This window comes from Amphibalanus amphitrite, unplaced genomic scaffold (genome assembly GCF_019059575.1).
Source record: "Amphibalanus amphitrite isolate SeventyFive unplaced genomic scaffold, NRLGWU_Aamphi_draft 001322F_arrow, whole genome shotgun sequence".
Taxonomy (NCBI): Eukaryota; Metazoa; Arthropoda; class Thecostraca; order Balanomorpha; family Balanidae; genus Amphibalanus; species Amphibalanus amphitrite.
Window position 1 is genome coordinate 14843 of NW_024882815.1, and position 12463 is coordinate 27305.

Here is a 12463-nt window from a genome sequence, read left to right on the forward strand (position 1 = left end):
GTAAGTCAGTGGGGTCAGGTGGCAGGTCAGTAGGTGGATATAGGTGGGAGGTCAGTTGATGGGGTCAGGTAAGAGGTCAGTCAGTGGGGTCAGATGGCAGGACCTCCCACCTAGGTGGATATAGGTGGGAGGTCAGTCGGTGAGGTCTGGTAACTGATCAGTCAGTGGGATCAGGTGGCAGGTCAGTAGGTGGATATAGGTGGGAGGTCAGTTGGTGGGGTCGGGTGGGATGTCAGAAGCTGGCTTATAGATCTGTATGACTTTTGTCAATTAATGGCAACGTGGTAAAAGGTATATGAACACAAGCAGAACGCGAACACAAAATTGAGTAGCACATGTTTTGTTGGTAGTTTCTTTGCTATGGTACCGTACCACAGAATATGTAACGTGCGAACTATTGTTCAGACTGGCCAACCATCCGCTTTTGCCAGATCACAGGGAAACAAAGCCGATCACGGCCATGACACCCGCAACGCCCAGCGACCCAGGCTCCCTCGGATACGCACTGAGGCGGGGCGAAGGCGGATCTGCTATATAGCGGAGTCGACGCTTACAATGTGTTCTGTGCTGGTTACGAAGGGCGAGTGCCTTTTAACCCGCGCCCTGCTGGGGGGGGGGGGTGTTTGAACACCCCCCGCCCTTGTGGTTTTTCGCGAATATCTCAAAAACGCCCTTTCATCCGCCGTTTTTATCATGCATCAATTCTACACATGTTGTTAAAATTTCAGACCAAGGTCTTTCAAGGTCAGGTCACCAGGTCACTTGAAGTGACCTCACCTCATGAAAAGTTTCAATGTCTGTCATAGCTACACCGAGTGACCGATCGCTTTAAAACTTTCAGCGATTGCTAAGAGCAATAGCATGTACAAAATGTATATCTCAGAATTTTGATATCGATGACCTAAGGTCAGGTCAATTTTGCGACCTCCCCATTATAAGTCAATGGGAGAAAATTGAAATGCGTCTCTTTTGGACGAAAGACATTATAAACACTCCCAAACACTGAATTACAAGTGCTTTAGACACACTGAACATGAAAATGGTGTCCGTGACCCCTGTTTATGCCCTGAGGTCATCTTAGGTCACGAATGGTATCTAACAGTTTTTCGCAAATAACTTTTGATAGAGGCATGCTAGAGCGATGAGAACACCTTAGATGTGTTCAGCTCGACGATACGGATCGACTGATATGCAACATGACCCTTTCCGGTCAGGTCATGACCTTGACCTGACGTCAAATTTTCATGTTGACCTTTCAAGGTCAAGTTATAATTCATTCGATGCGTCTTGACGAGAGGAACACGATGCGGGTAAAAGTAAGCTCGTGCAAGGCTTGAGTGAAAAGTTATTGCAGAAAAACTGTTTCCGAAAAATCGGCTATTTTTGCAGTTTTGCAGGCAAAACCGTTGACGTTAAGTCAAATCTGAGAAAATTACTCAGAAAGGGCGTTAATAGGGCTATCGAATGCGCTTTTCCGCGGCGCTGAAGCTCTATTGGTTCCCGAGTTATGCGTTGGCTTCTTGGAAATTGTCGACATTTGACCTGGAAATCGGCGAAATTTTGCCTTCAATGACCTCTGGTGACCTGACCTTTGACCTGACCAAAAAATTGACCAAAGTGATTTCGTCATTATTTTTGACGCTCTTTCGAACGCCGCCTTCCGCGTATCGCTACGTGGCCCAGGAGCCGAGTTAGAAGGGGGGGGGGGTATTCAAACACCCCCCCCCCCCAGCAGGGCGTGGAAATCCAGGACCCCCAGCCGGGCGCGGGTTAAACGAGCAGTTAAACTTCACTTGCAAAATCAGACGTAGACGCGGTTTGACGATTCATTGTAATGACGAATGTGTGATACAAGGAATGGTGTACATCTTAGCCTGTTCTTATTTATTGACATTGCATTAATGACAAGCCGCCTACCACCGGATTTAGACTGGTGACCACTGACCGGTATGCGTGAATAGTTGGTAGTTACATTCTAGAGTGTGCAATATTACTTACAGGAGTCAACAATTTACATTACATGTAATATCTATTTCTTAATTATCATTATAAGTTTGGCAGTGATCCTAATATTATGCCAAAAAGTATATTATTTATCTCGTATTTGAGCTATAACATACTGCCCTCATGCATTGCCACCACGTCAGTACTAGAGGTGTCAATTTCAGAAATTTCTTGTCCGATGTCCGTCCAATGTCCAAAATCCTAGCTCACTATTGTCCGAAAAATGTCCAAGGCATGGATTTGTCCGAAAACTGTCCGAAAGCTGGATATGGAAGGAGAGGATGGGGGAATTGATCTATATTAGGTATATGTTATTATGTACCACATGATAACTAAATAACAGATATCCGCCATCTGGTTTTGAGTGCAAACTATTGCCAACTAAAAATGTTGAAGCAATATCATATACAGTAGGGAATGGGATGGGCATTTGGGCAAAAGCCTAATCTGATATACAACACAAACACAGCATATTGAGACAATTAGCCTATTCTGCTTCAAAATGTGCTACAGCCTACCTACAACTGAAGCTGAGTAAGCAGGAATAATGCAAAAGATTGCTTTATCCCTCAAACTTGCGCTCTCAAATATTGACTTCTTGCCACATCCCTTTGACACTAAGCCACTTGATGATGAATTAATACAGCAATAATGCAAGAAGCTAGTCACTTACAATAATGCATATCTTCATCTTATATCACACTGGCTGACATGTAAAGTAGAACACTTCTTGCAAAAACAAAATAGTTCAAGTTCATGTAAGAAGAAACATGTGAGATAGGTAGGTACATCCAGTACATCTGAAAGAAACGTGCTCTTCACTGAGCAACACATCTCTGAATATCGAAACAAAATAAGCGATCACAAAAATAAAAATACTTGCTATGATTTAACACAAATTCACTGAAATTCACAAGCAAAAAGAAGTTATACTTGGTAGAATGGAAAACACATTTCATGCTTGATGCTACCATTTGCTACCATTCTCGGTAGAATGGAACATGGTATCCGGGGCCCTGTTTCACCGGTGATAGCAGCACGCCGATTTTACGACTTGTCAAATTGGGTTTCCATGGAGACATCAACAGGCCCATTGCTCCAACACTACCACAAGTGTGACGTCAGCTCGCGCAATTTGATAGCAGCGTGGTAGCAGCCAAGATACCTATAATAAACAGGTAGGTCCGATGTTTTGAGTAAAGCCCTGGTGACGTCATTGTCATTTCTTATGTGGAGAATTTCGCCTACAAAGAAGATATTTAACATACGAAAATTCGTATTATGTTAGGAAAAATTACAATCTTACAATTTCATCACGATAATTATATAATGTATTTAAAATAATTGAAACCCTTCAAACGTTTGTCCCAACCCCCGCTATACCTTTGGTCACGTGACTTTTATGGGAAACTTTGCTTTTTGCAATGTTGTGATCTAAACCGAAGTAATAAATTTTGAAAATGTACTATTTATGTTGTTAAGAGTAGCAATCGTGAAACTAGATTTTGACATTATTTATAATCTGTTGAAAAGAAGTCACGTGATGCTACCAGATTCTGTACTCGACAGCATCTTTTTGAACTTCGATTTTGAGTACTTGTACCTTCTTTGAGGCCTAATAATGGACGTTTTCAGACATGAAATGAAACACTGAATCTAATGAGGCCAACATTTAATCATTGTTGCACTTCCAGACTGAGATATCCTGGCATGAACTTTGGCCAATTTGTGTGTAAAGCCTATGGTGAAGGGAAAACTTCACGCCCAGCTGACGTCACAGACCTCGGCTACCAAATCGTGTCCGGTGGGGGTTGGTAGCAGCAGCCCGTGAAACACCGCCCGGGTTTGAGTCGATGATGTGAAAGTAAATCAGTAATATGACGTCATTATCAGATAATTTGTCCTATTGAAGTACATTTACCATTAGTTGTTTGATTTAAATATAATATGCAGTGCGAAATATGATAATTTTTCAAAAATTATTCTATTGTTAAGCAAACTGACTGTATTTATTATTTTAGACGTCATTTTTTTTTTGTCTCCTCTGATTCTCATCCGGGGGCCATCTTTCCTTAGGTGACATTTATGACGCTTTCGCCGCATTTCATCATCTTTTGGTAATCATTTTATTTGGATAGGCTATCGGCATAATGTAGCATTTATTCGATATTTCGGCACGGATATTTTTGGGGGGAAGGGGTGGAAGGGGAAGATTTTATGATAGGGGGTTCTAGGTAAGACTCTTGTGCTACTTGGCACACCTTGATATTTGCAATTTTCTTCAGCCTCTTCTGTTAACTTTCAAGTGAGGCAAGTCTATTTTTGGATTTCCTACTTCACTGCTTTGGTGTCTAGCGCTTCCCACAGGTCAATGATTGTACTTACATCATATTCATAACTGTGTTATCTAATGATGGGCCTGCTGACAACAATGTCACCTATTGGCTATTGCCATTCGTAAACACATTTTCAAATTTAGAGTTAAAAGTTGTCACAGTATAGGTGGGTATATACTATATATTTGACTCAGAGCTACCTGCTACATGCAATTATGTTGATGTTCATCTTGCATTATAATTATGAATGACGTATGAACCACCTATCCCCTGCCAATTTTGATGACATGTTTTGTAATTTTCAACTAGTTTTCCGAATATGTCCGATGTGTTTGTCACTTGTCCGTCTGATTTCCGAATCGGAATTCGGAAATTTTCGGAATTCCAAAATTTTCGGTTCCGATTGACACCTCTAGTCAGTACTGACACTAGGAGCATTTGAACTTTTAATAAAAGCAGTCGGCGCCACTACCGTCTTACCTTCTGAGTCGGTCTCGTCCACCGCCTCATAGTACGGCATCATCTCCCATCGGTCCGGCCACCAGCCGGTGACGGCGTCATAAGCCGTACGTAGCCGGTCACCGGACAGCAGCTGCTGCACCCGGCGGCGCCAGAGGCCGGCCGTGGCGTCGACGGACGCGGCGTCCATCTCTGGCAGTCCTCGATGGAGCTGCTCATGCAGGTTAGTGTTTATTTGCCGCTCCAACCACTCTCGGGTCCCCTGGTACGTATCCATTGGTCGGTAGTTACTCATCCATCTGTGCTTCGCTACCTGGTCCATATTCCGCCACTGGTCCATCTTACCCGGCGCGTTCACGCGGACAGCCTGCAGCAGCAGCTCGGGACGCGTATTTACAAATTGCAACCGAGCTCCGCCGTGGGGTAAGGTGGGCAGGGGTTTTCGCACTACGGCTGCGGTTGAACTACCGTCTGTGGTAGAAACTTCAGGACGATGGCGCGTTTCATACGAAATCTGGCGCAATGTTTGTTTGCTTTGAACTTGTAACAAAAATGTGACCTGATTCGACTCACAAATGAGAGAAAAGAAAGCTTGACTGATATTGGAGTACAATGTCAGTTTAACGACTTCAGAGAGAGATATGCAACGTTCTCTTTCTGCTTTACTGATGGTTCAAAGAATCATGACGGAGTTGGATGTGCTTATGTACTTGGGGACAGACGTGCAAGGTTTAAGCTGCCAAGCAACTGCTCTGTATTCACCGCGGAAGCATTCGCGATACTACGGGCACTTATGTATGTGCAGGAAAGTGGTGTCATGAGATGCGTCATTTGCACGGACTCCTTGTCTGTGCTGACTGCTCTTCGTGGCCCGGTCACTTCCCATCCTACAATCATCATGGTTTTAGAGGCCTGCCATCGATTACTTACTTTGTCTGCTCGTGAACTTGTCATCTTGTGGATCCCTGGTCACTGCAGCATCACTGGGAATGAGTTAGCCGATCGTCTGGCAAGGGAGGCTATCTCGATGGAACAAATAACAGTCCCTGAAATGGGTCCCAAAGAGTACTATCCCGATATAGGGTTGTCTGTCCGTCGCCTGTTCAATCAGTGCTGGCAGCAGTATAACCCCAACACCAACTTGAAGCTGATCAAGGATGAAGTCGGTTCATGGTCATCTTGTAGACGGACCAGTCGGAGGGAAGAAATTTTGTTATGTCGCATGCGAATAGGGCATACACGGTATACGCACGGGCATATAATAGATAGAGAGCCCAGACCTGAATGTGACCGATGCATGTGTCCCCAGTCAGTCAAACATTTACTTGTTGAGTGCCCAACGTATGCCACCCATCGACAATTGATTGTACGGAAGTGCCTCCAATTGAATGTTCCACTTACCCTTAAAACTCTTCTGGGTGATCATCACCCGGACATCATCGACGAGGTTTTCAGGTTTCTACGAGCTACCAACCTCTTCAAAAAGCTGTGACTGCAATGATATGCACTGAACTAGTTGTGATTTTGGTATTTTAAGTTATTTAAATGTGTAATTATTGGTTTATGTTGAGTTTGGCCGCCGATTGGCGAACCCCTGTCGCGACTGATGCGGAGGGCATTGCCGTCGATCTGGCACATTGACGTGATCTCCTACTGTTGTAATTTGCGGTGATTGTTCACTTTATTGTCGTCTCTCTGGTGTTTTGTGTTCTGTGCTGTGGCTGGTCTTATGGACGTCCTCATGTGTGTAAACAGTCGTGCATTGTTTGGGGATGAGTGAATGGATATTGAATGTTGAATGAGAAGGATGCGTGAGTGGAGATACATCGGTGTGAGAGATGGATGCAGTCAGTGGATGAATGAAGAGCAGCCTGTACTGGTCTGCTACTGTAGTTTTTTTTTTCTCGATTTCTCTTGGATGTATACCTTCTTAACCCGCGAGTTGCTGGGGGGGGGCGTTAAACGCCCCCACTTTTTTCGCCGGGCCATAGCATAAAAACGGCGCGCCGCAGGCGCGCCAAATTTTGGGTTCCTGTAGGAAATTGATTGAAGTTTATTGTGACAAAGTTTCAAAAAAATCTGTCGGAAAATTTTTGAGATATCGAGGTTTTAGTGACGTCATGATTTCTGAGTTTTCGACCAAAAACGGCATATGTTCAAAAAATCATATAAAATCACAGAATAGACATACAGACATGCCGTAAACGCCATTAGACTGCCAATACCATGAACAATCAAATGGCTATCTTCGATTATTGATTATCGTTCCGCATTTTGCAAAATCTTGAACTGAATGTCGGCAATTTCTCGTGACTACTTTACGACAATGATACATGCATTTCTTAAATTGAACTTTTTGAGCCAAACACGTACACATATGATAAAATGAATGTCACCATCGTGTTCTACGCCCCAAATTACCCATAAAACATGTGTCACAGGCTGCGAATATCAGTTTTGATTTTTGGGGATATGTGCCTACCCGGTTGACCTGACCTTGACCCTGACCTATGCTTGACTGACCCCTACATGGAGATGACACTCTTGTAGGCCTTATATGATGGATTGTGCACCGTTTTGACAGAGTTTATGACGAGAGGCGCCCATTGCGAAGTCCTGAAGTCCATGCTACTGAAAGCCCGGTTTCAGGTGTTTGACCTGACCTTGACCCGACCTGTGACCTCAAAATTCAACTTTAAAGTACTCATCTGAAGCGTCTCGTCGCGTTCTTTCGTTTGCCGCCTCGTGCGTTTCGCTGCGCCTATTGGTTCTCGAGTTATCGGCTGGGGGCGTTTAACGCCCCCCCCCCCCCCCAGCAAACGGTGGGTGGCGAAATACCCCAGCAACTGCCGGGTTAACTCTTTTGTTCAATCTGGCTCCTTTTTGTAGAAGTAGTCACATAGTTCCGAAGTAGCGGTTCGGTATGATCATGGACCCTCCAACGCATGTCAATAACTGAGTAAGGTACCAAGAGCAGACGTTGCCGGAAGATCCGGAAGGAATAGCTCACTGGAGCTGGACAGATGTGGTGTCAAGAACGTTATTGATTGAATGACTCAAGAACCAGAAACTACCTTTTTATTTCTTATTTTTAAGTTTTTAACCAGGTATATGTTAGATACTAACTTTTACTAATTATACTCCACCGGACATTTCCTGCCTGGACATTATCCAAAGCCCGCGTATATCCCCATGCTAAACCTATCATTTTCCTTCATCTGCTTAGTTTCCCTCTGAACGCTCTGAACCATCTGGCTGCAACCGACTGCAACATCAGACTCGATCGAGACAAGAATGGCGCACTGATGACAACAACTACGGACGCTTGAGACCAACGATCGCCCTCCTCGCGAGGCCGGTAACGTAAGTTAGGGCCACTAAAAAAAAAAAAGCCCAACGAGGCTATGCGCCCTAACCCAACAAGTAACAAGTAAGTTTGAACTTGTACTGTTATTGCTGTGAATTCTTGAAGTGGGAGTGTTTCAATAACAATTTGTGGATTATTTGAGTTTCTTTATATAAACATAGAATAGTATTATGAAACATTGTGTGGAAACTGCAAATACTGATATTGATATGATCAATTACTTAGTTTGGGAATTGATACACATTTTGTAGAGGTTTGTCTGGCAAATGGTGTAACAAACCTCAAGCATGGATTAGAGATAACTGGATGGGGCACTCCGGCGACTTTAGCGTCACACGGCCGATATGCGCATGCGCGAGGAACGTACACGACCGCGACCTTGGCGCCTGTTGTAAACTCAATGGCGGAGTGCTTTCAAATAGCCGGCAATTAACTTAACGTAAAACAAAAGATCTGGCTAATTGCCAGCAAGTAACTTCCCTTCCCCTGCTATAGCCTTGAGCTAGCGGGGATGCAAAATTCAAAAAAAAAAAGCGGAGTGCTTTGCGGCGATCGTTATTTTGCTTTTACGTGTGATTACGTGTGTTTAAAGAAGAAGTTGGGGCGGCATATTTTATATTGAAAGGTGAGAAATGCAGTGAAGGTAAAAGTTTGGTCCCAATAGCTATAATTGATGAAATAACGCCATGCTCTGAAAACAACACCGTTTTGGCAAGAAGCATAAATCGGTGAATATCTCTTTGATACGGTAGGCTAAGTAGATGTGAGGTAGTGGGTTTTATTCAGAATCGTTCCGAGAATCGATGGCATGTAGAATTAAATGAATATTCATGTGTGGTAATAGGAGAATGGCCTTTGAACTGGTGACTACAAATATGGCGCACATTGTTCATCACAGATTACACTGCTTTTACATTGGTTTGGAATAGTTTGCCTTATTATAAGAATAATGCAAAATAAATACATTTTAAGGATACTGGAATGCATTCTTATTTAGCCCCATATTCATTTCAGACCTTAACTACAAGTTACAACACTATAATGACTTATAATGCTGCATATCAAAATAGGCATCTTCCACAGCGCAAAGTATTATATGTTGAGCTTGAAGTGTTGTCTGGATTGAACAGTTTATTTGTAAACCTTTTTTCATGAACTGACAAGATTTATAATAAATATACTATTAAAATATGGTCACAGAATTATTATCTTCCACCTACCAATAATTTTTCGTTACGAGTTTACGCTTCTTCAAGGAGTTCTTGATTGCAATCATTTTATCATAAATAGTTAATACCTTTTTTAGGAAAAATGGAAATTTATGTCTAGTAAGAAGCTAAATTCCTCCTATAAAAATGAAATGATTAATATTTTATCAAGGAAGTGCATTCGTATTTCTACCTATCTTGTATTCAGGAACATTTCGTTCTTATAATGCTTTCTAATAATATAACTCAATTAATATTACTATTATTTTATAAATATGCATTGAAATTGAGTTGATTCTCCATAATATCCACCTATTACATCTAATCACATCTGTACCTTTTCCACTTTCCAGTTTGACCAGCTACCAGCCATTGGTTCTGGATCAGCCTGTTTTATGAGCACTGGACTGGAAGGATGGGGACTGGGGCTGGGGCAAGATCATGATGGCAATGCTTGTGTGGTGCCTTGAGTGTTAAGCATGTATGTGTATTGGGTGTTGTATACAGTGCCTTCGTGTTAATGTTTGTAAATGCCAGTGTTTGCTTAATTTAACTGTTTGATTGATGCTTAGGGATGACATTGGGCAATAATGTATGTATTGCTAGGATGTTTGATATTGAAAGTAGTTTTGTGTATCACTTATGTTTATAAAGACCAATGGACACCTGAACCCTGATGCGTTAAGGCGTGGAGATCTACTGGTCATGTTTGTATCCATACGTCTCCACTTCCCTACTTGCCCCTTGTTCTATCAATGGCCTCCGTTACTGGAGGGCAGTGGGCACTGATCAGTGTTTTTTAGATGTCTGTGAACTTGTCCGTCCTTGGGAGTTGTTTCTGATGGGCTGTTGTTTTGAAGAAAGCTAATGCTGAGCGCTGTAGATCGGTGAGTTTTTGTTGCAAATAGAATCGTCTCATTCAGCATTCTGTTTACTCATGGCATTTGCTAACTTAATGTGCGGGTGTGTCGGTTCCTGTATAGCTTCTGGTGTATTATAATTCTTTGGGGCGTTAAATAAGAGAATAGGGGCATACATACAGTGGGCCGATTCGACCGTCGACAGGCGGAGCTGAGCTTCAGGCGAGACCGGCATGTCTCGGTAATGCAAGCACTGGAGGGAAATGGTTCTCCTCGAACTGCCCTAGTGCCCTCACCAGTCGCCAAGGAGCCGGGTGGGGTGGCTGGCTATCAGCTCAGAACAAATATGGGTGATCAGTGATGAGGTGAGTTGGTTGTGAGGATGTAGAGGACGAACATGCGCAGAAACTGTGGGCGGAATCCGCGATTCGATCGTCGTTAAGCGGGCTAACGTATCCGAGCGACCACGATTTTTATGAAATCGAGCACATTGCACACGTGTAGCATCGTGCTGACTACCCGTTGACACCCACCCACCCATCTATAGGCCCCAATAGCGCAGCTTGAAACGGCGAGGAGCATAAGATACGGCCGCCGCTAATGCTCTCAGCCGGCCCGGGCGCCCGGCGGTCGTGTACACTCGGGGGCAGATTGATGTTCCACCACTCCCTACCCATCGGGCTCCCATGGCTCAGCACGGGCTGCTGCCAGTGTTGCCTGCCCTCAGCACTGCTCAGCGCTGCCTGTCAGTGCCAGTGCTGCCAGTGCTGCCACTGGCAGCAGCCAGTGCTGAGCCATGGCAGCCCGATGGGTAGGGAGTGGTGGAACATCAATCTGCCCCCGAGTGTACGTTGTTAGTTCCGGGTTCCGCCACCAGGCGGCCGCCGGCCGCGGCGGTGTGACGCGTAGATCAAAGGGTACCGCCGAGAGTGCCCCATCCAGGTATCTCTTATCCATGCCTCAAGCCTATCATGATCTGAAGCTGTTGTAACAAATCAAAATTGCTTTGATGTTACATAGTACCAAGGCTATGTAAACCCATAGTACCTTGTTGGAAAGATTGGAGCATGGTTCAAGATGTGTAAAAATTCAAGATGTGTGCGAAAGCTTGTGACTGAAGAACGAAAACAGTTCGATATGATGGCTCAATCAAACGTGGAAATGGACGACAAAAGTAGAGTTTCAACGTTCCAGCTTGTGAGAATAACTTCAGAAATTTATAGTTCTTGTAGCATTCTTGCATTCTTTTTATGTACAGTTATAGGTTTTGTTAGGGTATTTCAAATTCATTGTGTCAGTTGAGATATAGATCGATTGCGGAAAGTTTTAGAATCATTGCATGGTAGCTACTTCTGAATCAAATCGAAAGTATATTTTGACATGAATGTAAATATGTACCTGCAAAGTATGTCAATAAATGTGTGTGATGTTGACCAGAGAGTTATCTATATTTTGATCACTCAACAGTTTCATCACTCAATATTTTGATCACTCAACAGTCAGCAGTCAGGAGATAATTATTGAATATCACTCTGGTCTGGGCATTTATGTCGCTTCTTACATTAGGTGTTAAGCGTAGTAATTACGGATGAACTTTGTGCCAATATCTTCAATGCACAATGTATGTAGCATGTCTACAACCCTCACTGATCCTGCTATAGCTATAGGCATTTGGCACCAGCTTGACCAAGGGCATGAACTTCACAGTTGCACAACCTTTTGTCATGTACCACCAGTCACTTTTTTACTTAAGGTGCACATAGCATTGCAGTATACACAACAATGTGCAGAGGGCCTACACAAAAACAACATGATTAGTGTGCACTATGCACAGCATTGTACCCTGATTATTTGAATATTTTGATCACTCAACAGTCAGCAGTCAGGAGATAATTATTGAATATCACATTTATCATACATCACTTGTCAAACAAGAGCATGATGACACACATTTTGACAAGCAATCATGGTAGTATTCCAATAAGTTGGACAGTCACCTCCCTGGGCGTCATTTTTTCAGGAAGGTACCTCTGCAGGTGTTGTGGTAGGCTAGGTTGAATTGGGTTAAGTTAGGCGAAATAAGGTGGTTATGACCAGGTCAGACCGTAAGGCCTGGTCAGGTTGATTTTAATCTTTCATTCTAATTTGACATAGATACCTATTACCTATGTTTTTGCTCAAGCCTGAATTTCATTAGGTAATGAGTTAATTTTGCTTTGTTTTTATCTG

The 12463-nt window shown here is 43.3% G+C and overlaps 1 long non-coding RNA gene across 1 annotated transcript; it reads left to right on the top strand.

Annotated features, from left to right (window-relative positions):
* Positions 1-8700: 8700 nt before the first annotated feature.
* Positions 8701-10296, top strand: LOC122372139. Its single transcript, XR_006254829.1, has 2 exons — positions 8701-8791; positions 9728-10296. It is a non-coding gene; the product is annotated as an uncharacterized LOC122372139 (long non-coding RNA).
* The last annotated feature ends 2167 nt before the right edge of the window (positions 10297-12463 follow it).